We start from the raw sequence: 16,009 nt of genomic DNA on the forward strand, positions 1-16,009 counted from the left end.
GAAACACCGCTCTAGATGTGCAAGCATTCCATCAGTTATGCTCACCGAGAAAGAATGCATTTAGAATAATGTTTGAATCTTGTGTAGGTGAGTGCAGACACACCCTATTTACAACTTAGTAATTATTATTGGTTATCTGAGCTACCCACAATGAAACCTTAGGTTCGGTGTGTCAAAGACACTACAGTGAATTTCACATAAACCTTCCCACACTTAAATTGGCATTTTGAGGTACTAAACTCTGCATATCAAAAATTATATGCTGGGCATTGTGAAGATAAACTAACATTTGTAAGTCCAGCTTCTGTTCTGTCACTTACTTTGCTTGCAACTTCCTGAATTTTATGGTGGTTTGTTTTCTAAAAGAAGGCGGCTGTACTTAAAACATGCTGGTTGCAAAAGTTCATCCCAGAGTTTTGAGAGTATAAGATTGCAAGAACAGGGTGCCTAGCACTAGAAAGCTTAACCTGACTGCAACAGCATTTAAAAGACACTCAACACTTGCGCAGATGAAGTCTCAAATGGCATTACATTGTCATTTTGCTCTGTTACTGTCATGATAACACAAATCTGGAAACCTTTGGTTTCGTGTTCACTTCACGTTGCCTAGTTATGTTTTTTTTTAAATTTCCTTTCATTCCATAGCAGTATTTTCTGTGATTACTAATAAGATGGTTTGTTGATTCTCTTGCTCTTTCCTTCTGTTTATTCTAGAAAAGAAAGACTGTTCTGTATATATATTTTTTCAAGAAGCACTTCCCAAGATTCCAAATGATATTCTATTCGCACACACACACATACATAACTACATACTAATTTTCTAGAGGGTCATGGAGAGCAGAGTAGGAGCTGCCACATCCCCACCAGTCATATAGTTTGGGTGGCCCTGAAAAGGGCCGTTTAGTGTTCCATGCTGCAGCTTGTCACAGGTGAAGTGCACTTCAACACGTAGAAACTGGAGGTACCTAAGCACAAGTACAGTTTCAGCAAGTTAGGTGCAGGCTCAGCTGGATTCTGTGTTGCAGAACTGGATGGCTCAGATGCTCTGCTGGGTGAATCAAAACCCAAGTCGTGGAGGTTGTGATGTGTCCAAGTGAGAGCGGTGACTTCTCAAGAAACATGGCAGTACGAGCCTGATGTGAAAACACATCAGAAGCAAAAATGAAAGCTGGGGCTGAACCTTGGAGGCTTGAAATGCAATTTGTCCGGGTTGTACAGTTATCAGCATGCTTAAATGCTTGAACGGCATGCTTAAGCCTGCTTGGGCGACATTTACCGATAACACCTGGCTCTAGATACCTTACATCTGAGAACACGCTGCTGCACTGATATGATGGAGTTTCTGATCGTCTGCTGCTTCCCGGCTTCTGAGGCAAAAGTGGTGCTATGCAAGTGCAGTGCTCAAAGGGGGAGCTTGCAGCTCTGTCATTGGACTGGGTCTTGCACTGCTGCACTGATCACTGCTGCCTTTATCTTTTTCACTTTACTGGCCACTGTGGCTTTGGTAACTGTAGCGTGTGAAGGTGCCATGGAACAAAAGTCAAGACAACACATTCTGGCGTGTGCTGATGAAAGTTGCCATGTGTTATCTTTACTTTTGCTCAGTGGCAATGCAGTGCCTTCAGGAAATTGCAGCTGCGGAAGACACGAAGGCCTGTGAGGAGAAAGATTAGGGAAGTACCATCAGTGCAGCAGTCCATATACAGTTGTAAGCTACCCCGAATCCAGTGTTACCACCAAATGCCACCTGTGCAGGTCAAAGGATGCCATTCAAGCACTCTGGACAATAGTGCTGATGACTGTATTAGTGACAAGATGCTTGAAGCAGATAGCTTGAACATGGCTTGAATAGGTGATTCGCGACAATGACAATAGAACAAACAAGGACATGTTCCAGCACATAAGAAAAATGAGAAAAGGTGCAGAGACAAAAGGATAACTTTTCTTTGAAAATGTCTGTCTTTGAATGCCAACTAGCCCAACTGTCGGCCTCATACAGAACAGACATTGTGACCATTGGAGGCATAGCAATATGGCAGTCAGATGACTGACTATGGCAGTTTGGGTTAATATAAGTCCATCAACCACTGACAGCTTCAGTGAAAGTGCAGAAGAGGAACAACAACATGTCCTTGCTTGTAGTTAAGCCTCAGGCACTGAGCAGTATTCCGGAGTTCATCAAGAGGCCAGGCCTTACTTCTATTACTTAAGGTGTTGCAGCGCCAAATATTCAACTGAGACGACTTGAGTGGAAGTTTGAAAAAGTCCCTGGCATGTGGTAAAATCCCACCCTTGAAGTGGTCTCCAATTATTTCCAGAACAACCACAGGAGCACTGTCAATCAGGAAGCAGTCTCCAGGCTTCACATGTTGCAGTTTCTGCTCGACTTGGTTCTTGGACGAGTGCCTCAGTTCGGAGATTCTCCTACTTAGCTGTGAAAGTGGCTTGTTGGAGGATCACAGCAACTTCTTCATTCGTCCAAGATAGCTTTCAAAAGGGAATGCACTAAACTGATCCAATGGGCCATGGTCCCGGCACTGGTCAGCAAGATGAATTAGAGAGTGCACATTGTACACAAGCTGTTTTTTTCCGTATAGCTCATTAAACTCTTGAACAAAGTACCTCAGCACATCTTTGGCGAAATCATTGTATTCACAGTAGTACTGAGGTGATGCTAAAATTCTGATAGCTACATGAAACATTAGAAAATGTTTGTAGTGTGTTGGAGGCAGAAGAGGCTTTAGGACAACAGGCCCCACATAAAGGAGGAATGTCCGAAACTCTGTTGCCTTCCAACGATCAAGTTCTTCTGTACCCCTTGGCTTTCGCTGGAAATATGTTGGAAATGCTTTGGATGCCTCTCGCAGGCTTTCATTTAGTTGGCAACGATACAGTCTGCTCAATCTATTACTGTGGCCTTGGCATACCCAATTCTTTAAGAGTCGTCGCATGACTCCCAGGCAAACGAGGTGCATGTATTCAGATGGGAAAAATGCAATCATGTCGACATCAAGCGATAGGAATGGTGAAAAACCAGAATGGTGGCGCTTGTTCTCTTGAGATCGAAATGATGCATTCGTTCGTGTTGGTGCGTGCAGTTTGGGAAATGTGACCCTGTTTTCAATGTGCCGCCCTTTTTGGTTGCATCGCTCACACGCATAATAGCCAGTGTGGCCAACAATACATTTCACGTAGCTCCTTGCTGGAGCATCGCACACCATGGCTTTAATGCTCACCTGTACTCGAACATCTCCTATGCTTAACCCTTCAGACGCAAGCTCCGAGACCTCTCGCACAAATGGCTCTAGATAATCCTGCAGAGATGGTGGCTTCCCTGCACCACAATACACACTTACAACAAATGGAGGTGATGCCTCCACATTTGTAATGCGGCACAAGATGGGCCAAAAGGCAAGCTGGCTACTTCTGTAAAGAGGGACTCCATCGATGTTGCCCTGTAGCTTCAGTTCACTTGGAACTACTTGCCCCGGCGGCAACACTTGACGAATTCCTGCTGCAAGGCCAAAGTGCACAAAAGACTCATTTTGCTCCACCTGAGCTTTGCGCTCAGTTCTCAAAACTGTCCTAGCATCCTTTGGAAGGTCAGAGAGGCCTCTTCGACGGCAGAAATCGAGGACATCGTTAATGCATGCATGAGTCATATTATGTTTAGAAGCAATGACAGCAAACTCTTCACTTGCTGTCATTTGTTCAGGAGATACACGAGACAGCACTGCGCTACAAGTGAGCGCTATTCTCTCATCTGGCCTCGTGCAGCTGTCTGAAGCAACAAAGTCATCGTCTGAAGCAACTAAGTCATCAGACTCATCCCAAGATTTGCTACGTTGGAGACTACCTTTGTCACTTGAGCTACTATCAGAGTCGCTGTGCTCACGTGAAGACATATCCACAATTTCTGATTGGAATTCTTCAACAAAAGGTGCAGCTTGTCCGCAGACGCTGTTGACTAAGGCTTCGCTTCCCGACTGCTCTTTCAACAGTTTGAGTGGAGGCTCACCCCCGTCGTCCGTCGAAATTGAACTTCCTGATTGCCTGCTGCTTCCTAGCTTCGGAGGCGAAAGTGGCGCTACGCGAGCACTGTCTGTAAAGGTGGTACTTGCAGCTCTGTCGTTGGACAGGGAAACCGATGAAGGCCCAGCAACAACCCGCGCGAGTCCTAGTTCATTCAATATATTGTCGTATTCCTTTCTTACGACTCTACATTTTCTCCACTTGGAAGTCATGGTGTGCGAAAGAGACGAGTCAGAAGCCCAAGCCGCAACGCTGCAACCCGTGCCAAAAAACGCAAAACGACAGCGAGGCGAAGGCGTGCACAGCAGCAGCGCAGTGGGGCAGTCAGTCAGTCACAGCAAAAAACAGCCGAGCAGCTAGCACATGAGCCAAATAGAATCGAACGGAGCTTCGTCCGTTCGTGTTAAAGGTCCGTTTGATTCGCCCGCACCACTGTGAACCAGTTCACATCGATTCGCGAGAAGTTCGGAGCTCCATTTCTGCGGTGCAGGCACAGCGCCAGCGCGACACTCGAAACGAATGACAAGGTGCAGACGCGGTGCAGGCGTTCTGTCCGACTAATGTGTACAGAGTGCGTAAGTTTGAAAGATCCTGAACTTCTGGTATGATCAGCTTCTGAGGCGTTCATACACCCGCGCATGTGTAGACACGGCAGATGCACGTATGCGGGCTTTTAACGGCGCTTGCGCATATGGGCCATGTCGTCTGCTACGCCGCTGCTGCGCACCTGTACGTCTGAACCACGGTGTAAGAATAGGCTGTGGTCTGCACGCAGCCGGCGCCGACAATAGAGAGCGTAGAGAGGGCGCAAAATAATCGCGAATCAGCCCTGCGCTTTTTCTGCACCTTTTGTTACGAATGGCGAGGTGCAGCACTTTGCGAACTGGTGCAGGTGAATCGAACGTACTTTAGGTGCGTTCGATTCACCTACATCACATATGAACCGTAGCGAAGCCGCCACGGAAAGCTGGATTGTGGATCGGATTAAAACAATGATTATTACACTTTTTTTTTTGTTTTTGTCATTCTCTGATTCTGGTGCGACCCGCGCGACTCGAACACACTTGCCGGTGCGCTTGTTTGCATTGCGTATGACGAGCCGTAATTCATGAAGTAATAATGTACTTTTGCACTGGCAATTCGAGAGGTGGCGCATAGTGAAGCCAAGAAATTTCGGGGCTATAAAAGAACGCCGGTTCCTCGGTTTTCTCACTCCTATCGTCTATCGTCCCGGATACGTTCTATATTGGACATCGTCGCGCCATCGCCATCGACAGTCTTGCCGTAGCCTTCCTTGTTCCCAACGTGCACGTGAGTACGCATTTCTTTTTCTTTTTCTTTTTTTTCGTACGAGGTTTTTCTTGTCGGGATTGTACCTTATATGCATTCTCATCTACGGGTCAACGTCGTGTGCGAGTATGTGCGTAGTTAACAGCACGTGCCCAATATGCAGCGAGCGCACGTGTGGCCAGGTGATCGGTCGCGTACAATGCGATATCGAGATGAGCTCTGATCATGCGCACATGTGCTATACTCCGGAATGGCATTGAGTAGAGCGCTCTTTTGAAGCGCAAAAAGACACTAAGCGTATAATTCATGCACAACTTGCGCAAAATAGCTATACCAGACCTTGAATGAGGTCTGTCGGGGATCTGCGAGTGTCACCCGGCCACATGTCATCTCTGGCATCTTTTAGGGCAGCAGAGTCCACACGCAACCGTGCCGGCCAGGAAATAAATGAGTCGTATCACGAGAAATTCCGACGCTGCTCCTGCGGTGGTGGTAAAAAAAAAAAAGCCACGTGAATTCTATGCGAACATTAATGCAGCTGAAAAATAATCTGAAAGTCTTCTTTAGTGATCCTTGTCCGTCCCGTACGAGTGGTATGGTTTAGTGCCACAAAATGAGGTCAGAATGTACCATTTCGCTTCAGACACATGTTTCAGCCACGTGTTGTTCACAACTTAGAGCGAACGTGTTCACCAGCTTCCGCTAGCTTTATTCTTCATGGGAGACGAGAATGTACGTCGTGCAAAAGGATACGTGCCTAATAAAACGGCCGATTTCGCATGCTTGCACAGAAACCTCCGGCCTTATGCCGTGGTTCGATTATGTTAATCAAACGGCGCTTGAAAATAGCGGACTGTTTGTGGAATCCAATGGACCCTTTAGCAAAACCTCTAAAACAGATTCACTGCAGAGAAAAAAAAATTATCAAAATTCCAGCGTGCCCCGTACTCTACACGGAGACTAGGCGTAGAATGGCTCCTTATACTCGTGGCAATTGTATGCGAACACTGGCACGCTAGACAAGGTGCTGATGTCTTGCCAGCATCCTTAGGCAGAAATAGCGAGATATTTTGCAGTAGTGTCAACCCGCTTCGCAGCAAGTTTATAAGGTGGCTTACATCAGTAGAAGTGGTTCTGTACCCAACTTGCACACCAATTTCTTCTTCGGGACAATCGCACTTCCCCACAGGCGATTTTCGTCCTTTACAAACCCGACATGTCTTTTCATTGCATTCACTGTTACATTTCATTACAAGGATGGAACACACAGTGGAAATCCATTTGAAAGACCAGTTCGTGGAATGTGGATAATACACGATGAACACTTTGCAAAACTGGCAACTTCGCTTTCCTGCAAAACAAAAGCTTTCACCACCAAAAGCTCATTAACACAATAGATTTCTGCATCAAGTGTCTGGGGTGTTCAAATGAGGTGCTGGCCATTGTTCTGCAATTAGAGCCTGACTTCTGAATTTAATTTACTTTTTCCCAAAGTCTAATTCAGAAATTGGATTCTGTTGCAGACCTAGCATGGCTGCACTTGTCTGTCAGAGTGACAAGGATTATCTGTCATACTATGGCTTGTTAACATGCATAACAAAGCATTTCAGATCTTGAATAAGTCACAATTCAATAGAGGGATCTGCTTATGCAGACAATGGTGCGTTCTGTCTTTCTTTCATAAAAGAAATGCAGAGATGGGTCAGTTAACAGGTTTATTTTGTTCGGAGAACAGCATTTTAGTGTAGCTGCCTTCCGATTCAAATTGCCTATTGTGTTCAGGATAAGGTGTTGCACCATCTTCTAGCCCGAGGCAAGCCTGGTTTGCATTCTATCGTTGCCCAGTGATTTTCTGCTGCTGTGATAGTACTTATTACAACTTCAATGTATATGAAGTTGGGGGGTGTGTTATGTCTGCTTTGAGGACTCGCTCTGGGTAAGGGGTCCGCAGTACAGGGGATTTCTCTAGGGACTCATGGGTTGATATATAGATGCCAATTCACTATTTCTCCAGCGAGGGATTACAAAGCACCTCTTTTACAAATATTGCTCCCATGACTGATACCTACATGGTCTGTTTCCTCGCAGAACATAATGAAGCCAACAGACAAATGGCTCTTGTTTTAATTTAGATGAATAAGTATAATGAGAAATGTTGATGAAAAGGCAACTTGCTGCTGATGGCAGCCGAAACCACATCTGCATTACCAGGTGCCTGCTCCTAACTTTCTTTTACTAAATGGTTCCTGTGGTTAAAACAGCATATGCTTTGTCTGCTGCCATGACCTGAAATGGTGCTGGCTAAAACTCCATTGCCAGATTTTGTACACAAGAGCAAACACCAAAATAAGTGGATGGCAGGATAATTGCCACAGCGCAAATGTTACAGCAGTGTATGTGGGAGCTGGTGGGTTTGTTTCCAACATTGTCCAGTTGCCTTCTTGTCCATGCTCATTTCCCTTTTCCTTATAGTTTCTACATTTAAATTAAAATTCACAATTACTTTGATGCTTTCTTCCTTTCTTTCCTTTATTGTCTGTTGGCTTCGTATAGTTGTAACAAACGATTAATCCCCTCGGTTCTTCATCTCATTGAATTCTTACTGAAAAGTTCTAGCCCGAGTGTTATTGCAGCAGCATTCTTGGCCTGTATTTTGACTCGCACAGTGCTTTATGAGTGAATGAAATCGGTACAACCTTCTGGCCACCTATTCAACTGCTTTGTTTATACAGGATGCCAAAACCATATAGGGTGGTGAAATTCCCTGACGAACATGACAGCTTGGCAGTCGTGCCAACATCGTGGCTGGCTCAAAATGAAGACCTTTGCTTCTGGCCCCAATCTGTCAAGGGGTCAGAAGTAAAGAGAATGATACAAAACCAAGTTGCGCCACAACAAGATTGGGGAACATATCCCGTTGTTGTCATGGCGAGGTGCAGTAAGTGACTACATTGATAACATCATCTGCCTTTTGCTTGCTTTAGTATTTTTTGGTATTAGTTTGGACATGTGAGATTAAATATAAGAGTTAAATGATCTTGTAATAGGTGACACAGTTCTAAATTTTTGACATACTGGAATTAGACCTTACTAAGTGTAAATTTGTGTGTCTAGATCTCCTGACACAATGCCTGTTTATCTTCTAAATAACATCTTACAGGAACATACATCTTCGTATAAACATCTTGGCGCACATATCGCCGCTAACTTAACTTGGTATGTGCACATAGCATACATTGTAAATGACAAACCGTTTGCTTGGATATGTTCGTCGCAGTTTTTCCATATCGTTCTTAATTGAAGCATCTCTTATATAACTAATTAATTAGATCAAAGCTTGAATGAGCTGCATCAATATGGGATTCATTTCAGGAAAGTTCATTGCATGCAATTAAAATGATATAGAACGATACTGTTTGTACTCTATCGTCTCTTGCTGGTCGTTGCAAAATATATCGCACAGTGCTTTTTTATCATTTATATTACCATCCGCGCCTGTATCACAAGTTTACTCTTCCTCCCCAGTTCATACCATGTGTCTGCCCATGTTCAAAAGGTTGCAGTGCCATCCAACAGTCTCAGCAGAACAGTAAACTCTTCGTTGCAGGCTCACCACTCGGAGTTGTGGATTTCTTTTGTATTGGTATTTAATAATATCGGGGAGCTGTTCGTGCATTGTGGAAAGAATATTTGTGTTATAAATAAATATCCGAGCTTGGAAGCAACAGAAGGGAGAAAATTGACAGCTTGCTTACTCAAGACAGTTTCATGGCCCTGCAAATGCATGCACGTTATCTTTTTCATATATTATGGGGGAGGGGGGGCGTTCATTGCTAGAAAGAATAAGCGCATAATGCGTTCCTTGCTGGAAACAGCCTGTTCTGATGGCATTTACCAAATTGACATCTTGACAATTAGAACAAATAAAACATTGTCTCGTTGCTTAGCTTTGCTACTTGGATGTTGGGCGTTATGAATACTAGTTCAACTGGACTCTGAAGAACATGTACTTACTTTTCTTTGTGTATGCTGATGAGTAGTTTACTGATGCAGAAGAAATAATTTTTCTCTTTAGTGTCCCTTTAAGACCACGGTGGTTGGGACGAACACAGTTCTGTCGTGCCCCCCTTAAAATTTGTTTGTAAGGTTTATGCATGATGAAGTCATATAAATAATAAATATATAATAAATAAAATAGCCGTAATTATTGTTAGCAAGCGCTGTTGTTGCATGTCCAGAAAATTAAACAAGCCTTTGTGGTGTCTTCTTATGAACAATTTTCTCCTGGCTAGCTTGCAGTGCCTGTAGCCTTATAATTATCAATGGCTTGAATATTAACAGCGCACTTTTTGTGCAGTCCACTCACTCTTGTCATTTTTTGACCAATAGCTTTCAGGTGTAAAACTACCTTAGAAATTTCAATAGCTTGTTTAACATCTAAATTTATAAACAGTGCACCTACAGGCTTGCACCTCTTTGCCATTTGAATGTTTCCATTCTAAGTTATAGCAAATGCAATCTGCATTTTTGCATTGTGAAAGGGACTTGTAATAGCTGGCTTTCTTTATTAAGATATTCTCAGGGGCATGACAGTCTGTGTCATAACATTGGATGTGGGCACTGTGTAACTGAAAACTTGCAACGAATAAAAAAAAAGGCAAACTAATCCTTTAGTGTCTTTCTTCAGTTCTTGAGTTATGTTAATTTGTACCACTGATACTTTGATGTCATCATAGCTGTGCAAACTTGTGCACAATGTCTATGCAGTTTGCTGTGGGCATTTTCAGCGGTCACAAATTTCTTGTTCATGACATTTGTCTGTTGCAGAATGTTGCCTGCACAGCTTAGCAGCTTGCTTGTTCTAGTGTCTGTTATATTCTGTATTGAAATATTTGTTCTTTGTTCAAAGGCACTTATGACAAGGCCTCAAGGAGGTTGAAGAAGGCAGAGTCTCTGTCTGGTGTGGATACCACAGAGCAGTCGGGTAATTGCTTCTGTTTTCTTCTTGTTTTTTTAATGCTTGTGCTTATGGGAGAGGGGAAGGCAAATTTAGATCGGGTTACAGTTACAGAGCAGTCGCTTTACTCACTGGGCTGACCAGGAAGCTAGCAGATGTGGGGGGCGTCAGGCAGAGCTGGCAAGTCAAAGTGCATGCAATAAATGTTAGCAGGATACAGTACAGCAACTTCCAGATTAATTTAACCTTGTGTTGCCATGTGCTTGCCTCCTGGGTAACTCTATAATTGCCCCAAAAAATGGTGGTGTATTGTTGGGTACATGAACTAAAATGATCTTTCTTTTACTGCAGTACTTTCTTTTTCTTCAAGGAAGCTGTATGGATTTTCTGCCCCCCCCCCCTTTTTTTTTTACTTCATCCTATTTAAGCAGCCCACTTTTTCTTTCACGACTACCTTTGCCTTGAAAAGTTCTGAATTGTTAATTTAGTATACAGTGTTCCCTGTAACTTGAGCCAAACTTTAAAAATATGCAAATGCCATGTAGCTGGACCAAATCAAGCTAATGTTTTTGCTGTCACTTGGTGATACTGAGATTTTTTTACATTCTCTCTAAATACATAATTAGTCGTAATTATTCATCTCCTCAAAGTAGATGAAAAGTGCCAATGACAACATTGTAGAACATGAAAAATTCCCGATACTGCTTCCTGTTGCTCAATACGTGCTACATAAAATTGTTTTTCCAAGTATGAATGAAGCCTGTGCATACACGCAAAGTGCCTTGAGCAGCCAGTCGTGTGGCAATTTTGCATGTATTAGCGGGCTTGTTTTACTCTCGGAAAAACACTTTTATGTAGCATGTATTGAGCAACAGAAAGCTGTATCGGGAGTTTCTCATGTTGCTCTACAATTTCCTCCTTGACACTTTTCATTTAGTTATAATATTGGAAAGTTAATTAAGACTATGTGTTTTAGCAGAATGCAAAAATAATCTGAGCAGCTCCTAGCGATGGCATATTTCAAAGTTCTGCATATTTTCAAAGTTTGGCTGAGGTTATGTGAAACACCCTGTATAGTGCCTCAAAAATAAATGTACATGCATAAATCTTCAGGCAATGATGCTTGCCATGGTGATGACGACGACGATGCAGCTTCGCCTCGACTGGACCTGCCTGCACCGCCCTGTAAGCTTTTTATAAAATAACTATGCAATGTGTTTAATTGAACAACTCTGGTCTTTTATTAGGGTTCTTAAAACTGCAGCCACCAGTAGGGTCTAACACGTGGGTGTGATGACCAGCCAAGTATGAATTCCCTGACAAAGTTGAATTTTAGGATCTGAATAACAAAAAAACTTTGTCCCTTGGAAGTGTATGGGCTTCAGCCACAACCTTTGGTTGGGATCTAATACACTGGAGTTGACTTAATGGACGTCTGCTGTAGTAGCACCTTCATTTTACCTGTGGCTGCAAAGCTTGTCACTGTGTTGCTGTGCAGACCAATATGCACATGTCGGCATTTGTTTTGGCTTATCTGAGCGACAAATATAAAAGCAGATGACACTGAAACTCTCTTGCTATTGTAATGCTCTAAAGCAGCACTGAACCACCTGTTGATCTTGCCAAGCAAACATTCTGCATGTCGCAGATGGAGCTAACAAGCAGTCCGTACCGTCAACTTTCCAGTAGGCTTCTGCTCTCCATTTTTTTAAGTGGTGGCCAGCTACCAGTTGACATATATGGTACCAGCCCATAGTGAATGGTCATTGGGAAATTTTTTTTGATGAATTACTTGTGTTCACACCCTGCCAGATTCATTACAGATTATTAGGAAGTCAAAACCGACAATTGTTAATGCATCACCGCTCCTTTATCAATCAAATGTTCTGAAATGCCCATTTTAAAAAGTTACCATAAATTTGCTTTGGAAAAGTAAAGGTGTGTGTTAGACCTGTCATTGTTACTGGCACTGCCCCTGCTGGAGAGAACCATTGAATTGAGGGGTAATAAGGAATGTATATATTATGCTTCTAATTCCTTTGCTTATAGGAGGCCTCTTTAAAAAAAATTCTTGAGTTGTATTCCTTGAAAGATGCTGCACTCATCGGCAGAATTTGTTTCTCAGATAAGGCAACCTTTAAATGTTCGCAAGAAGTTTAGAGAGATTTTAAGAAGTTCCTACAATCTATAAAATGGCCCATTGCATGCTAAGCCCTCATCCTTTGTCAGAGGCAAGTTTGAAAAGTGATTTCAATAGTGCATTTAAAAACAGCGTCCCCAAAAACAAACTTCTTTGTATGCCTTTTCGGCTTTATTGTACATTGTGCTGATGATGGCCTACCTTGAGTCCCGTTTTTGTAACTCCACCAGATCGCTATACGAAACTCGGAAGTTATCAAGTAACTTTATTTTGATATTGCACCATATTGTGTGCAATGCTATATCTAGGGCAGTTGGCGTTCTCAATGTTCCATTTCGTGGAAAATTTGGACGCATCAAATGAAGAACTTCATGAAAGCACCACTGTGTATGCCCTCTTTCCTATGTGTGCATGGCGTTTCCTGTCTGCACTCGGTCACTGCGATGCTTACGCAAGACTTTCAAGGATGGAAATAGCACTTCTATTGGTATATTTCAAGCTGGTTACAATGATTACTACACTAGGGATGCAAGGGCTGCTACGCTATGCACACATTATGCCAGAACTAAGCAGAATGTCTGTAATTGTACAATATTTAGGCAATATAGAAATGAAGGAAATGTGTGCCCACAAGGTTTCTCGCAGCGAATCATGGGCTGGGGTCTTCTTGTTTATGTAATGGTCTATGAAAAATAGCAGTTTGTTGCTCTGTTATCCTGGCACTAATTCTGGATTGTTGCTCCTCTTCCCTAGCTGCACCAGCTCATGAGAGCATCACAGGCACATCCCTGGAGCCAGTTGCATACGGAGGCCCTGAGGAGATGATGCGTGAGTCTCCTTACATCTTTACATGGCCTGTGAAAGTTGATTAATTTCGAGGTTGCTGTTATCCGACAATGCATTCTTCGCACCTTAAGGTATGACACAAATGTTGTTGTTAAAACATTTACCATAAAAAGTTGCTGCCCCCAGGAAGTGGATCCATCAGAGGAGGGGGAGGAGCAAAGGAGGGGGTCAATTCAGATATTATTGACCAAATGTTATCTATATCTTTCTGCAGCAGAAAGCTTTAGGCTTTGAAATCGCGATGTTATTAGAAATGTTTCTCCTGCATCGCATTTTAAGAAGAGCACAATGTGTTCAATGGCTATCTTAAATAAGTGCCATAGGTATGGTGCAAAGTTTCTGCAGGCAGATGTTTTCCAACCCTTCGATGCTTAAGCAAAAATGATGACGCATGTTTTAAAGAAATAATTTCGCTAACCTTCAAAGTACTCCCCATTAGACACAATAGCTTGGTTCCACCTCTCTTCCTGTTGCTGAAAACCCTCTTGGAAGTCCTTAAGTTAAGCCCTCCAGCAGCAATGTCCTTTCCTTTTGAATTGTAGTCCTGTCCCCGAAACTCCTGAGCACCAGTTTGCATATGGGGAACAGAAAAAGTTGCATGGTGCTACATGTAGCTAGCAGGGAGAGTTTTCTCAGTTTGTACACTAGGCAACAGACACAACCACATGCAAGTGTAGTTCACTTGCTATATGCATGGCAGGATTGGATTGCACATTCACTCTTGCGCTCCAGTCTGACCATGCTATGTGGCGCGGACTTGCTGTGCTGCAGTGATGGTACACAAATCCAAACTGTGCATTTAAAAGCTTTAGCAAAAGTTCATTACGAAGTGATATCTGTCAAGGTGTCTAGCCAGGACTGGCTGGAAGCAATGTTAGCCCAGCCTAGGTGTGCAGTGGTGTGTCCACTGTAGATGCTAACTGCCATTCCATGCGAAGTGTGGCTTGTATATGTGTGGTTCAAGGCTGTGTTCGAATTATGTGTGGTTCGAGGCTAGTTTAGTGTTCAAAACTGATCGAAATTAGCTAGGCCCTACTGCTACAACACTGATAAGCAGTGGCTAAAATTTAATTTCTATGTGGGTGGGTGCAGGTGAGCATCAGCAGACAATAATTGGCTTCTCCTGGAAGTGCAGATTTTCACTTATTTGAGCCTGTTTAGTAAACTGTGTCTATAAATATACCCAGTAACAGCCAGGAAGAAGTGCACAATATTTTTAATTGGTGTTGGCTATGGGCCAATGGCAGCGCTGTCTGGGAATGTGCGCATTGACGTCAAGGGGCAGTTGCCAGCTGCCCCAAGAGGTTGAGGAGAAGGCCTCTGTTGAAAAGAAGGTTTGAGAAAAAGATGACTCTGCACTCCACTTCTGAGCTGTACGTGCTGCACACAAGTGCAAAATTTGGCTGAGGTACAGTAACGTGTGCTATCTGCAGAAGGCGTTTTTCACTAAGCCTGTGGTGTGGTTAAGGAAAATCTGCATTTAGAATTTTTATAAAATGTGATTACTTCTAGAAGAAGCCCAAGTATTGTCTAGCCACCCTGTTTATTGGTATTGTATCCGTCAGGTCTTACTAATTTCGATTCATTTGGAGAACATTTGACTAGTCTTGAACCACACTCGACTTAAGGGGAGACGCGGGTCTTGAAATGACAAAAAATCGCAAAAAAGTCGATTTTCGGAAAAGTGCGTTTTCGCTACGTTTATACATTCAAGAATCCCTCCGCGAAATCTAGAACCTAAATTTAATCGGAAAATAATAAAAAAACACACTTATACGGGCCACGGTGGCCGCGGAATTAGCAAAAAATCGCCAAAAATGTTCGAACTTCGCGCCGTCGTCATTTGCGAACGCGTTGGCCGGCGGGCGCCATTTTGAGCTTGTTTGGAAGCTGCTTTCTTTGTGGGTATTTTGCGTCGGTTCAAAATGGCGTAGGTGAGGAGGAACCGACGCTATCGCGTCATTTCTGAAGGATGCGCCCGTGCCGCTGATTGGCCAAAGCACGCACGCCCCCCGCGCGCCTCGCTCCTATTGGTCCGGCGCCGTTTGAGTGCCGATTCCCGCGTTCCCGACAGGCTGGTCGCTCTCGTGCGCGCTGCGTGTTTGTCTCTGTGGTTTCATCGCGCCGCTCGCTTCTCGACAACGTTCGATGAAGTGTCTTTTTCGCTGCCTGAATGGCTGGAGGAGATTGTCGTCTGAAGACTACTACGCGTCAAGCGTTCGGCAAGGCGCGATGGCGGCCGTGGAATGCGCGATAGAAGACGGATAAGCTTGTCGTGTACCCGGAGTTGCCGGCTGCTGGTCTGCCTGAAGATTCTGCCGGATCGAGTTCCGAGCTGCAATCCAGTACGTCTAGCATCAACACTTCGTCCACCCACGCCTCGCGTGTTGGCGCAGACCGTGTAGATAACGTTTTCTTCACGACCGAAGAAAGAAGCAAGCGCGCAGCGATCGCCGATAAGGCGAAAACGCGCCCGGCGTCGCAGTCTGCAACGGAGCGAAAGTTGGAGCTGCTGGGTGTTGACACGAAAGAGGACGTCAGCGACAGCGGAACGGAACTTGCGATCGTGGATTTATCCGTGGTGCAATACTTTTTTGGACTTATGCCGTGTCCCGTGTGCGCCAAGAAAACGCTGATGCTTTCGAAGGACCCCGCCAAGGAGTACGGGCTCTGTGCCAAGCTTGTGCTGGAGTGCTCCACGTGTGGCATGCGCGAAAGGATCGTCGGAGGTTCACATGTCCAAC

General features: G+C 44.0%; 1 pseudogene; it reads right to left on the reverse strand.

Moving 5' to 3' along the window:
* Positions 1 to 2,096: 2,096 nt before the first annotated feature.
* On the reverse strand, positions 2,097 to 3,318 carry LOC126517653 (uncharacterized; annotated as a pseudogene).
* Positions 3,319 to 16,009: the final 12,691 nt, after the last annotated feature.

Source organism: Dermacentor andersoni, chromosome 11 (assembly GCF_023375885.2).
Source record: "Dermacentor andersoni chromosome 11, qqDerAnde1_hic_scaffold, whole genome shotgun sequence".
Classification (NCBI taxonomy): domain Eukaryota; kingdom Metazoa; phylum Arthropoda; class Arachnida; order Ixodida; family Ixodidae; genus Dermacentor; species Dermacentor andersoni.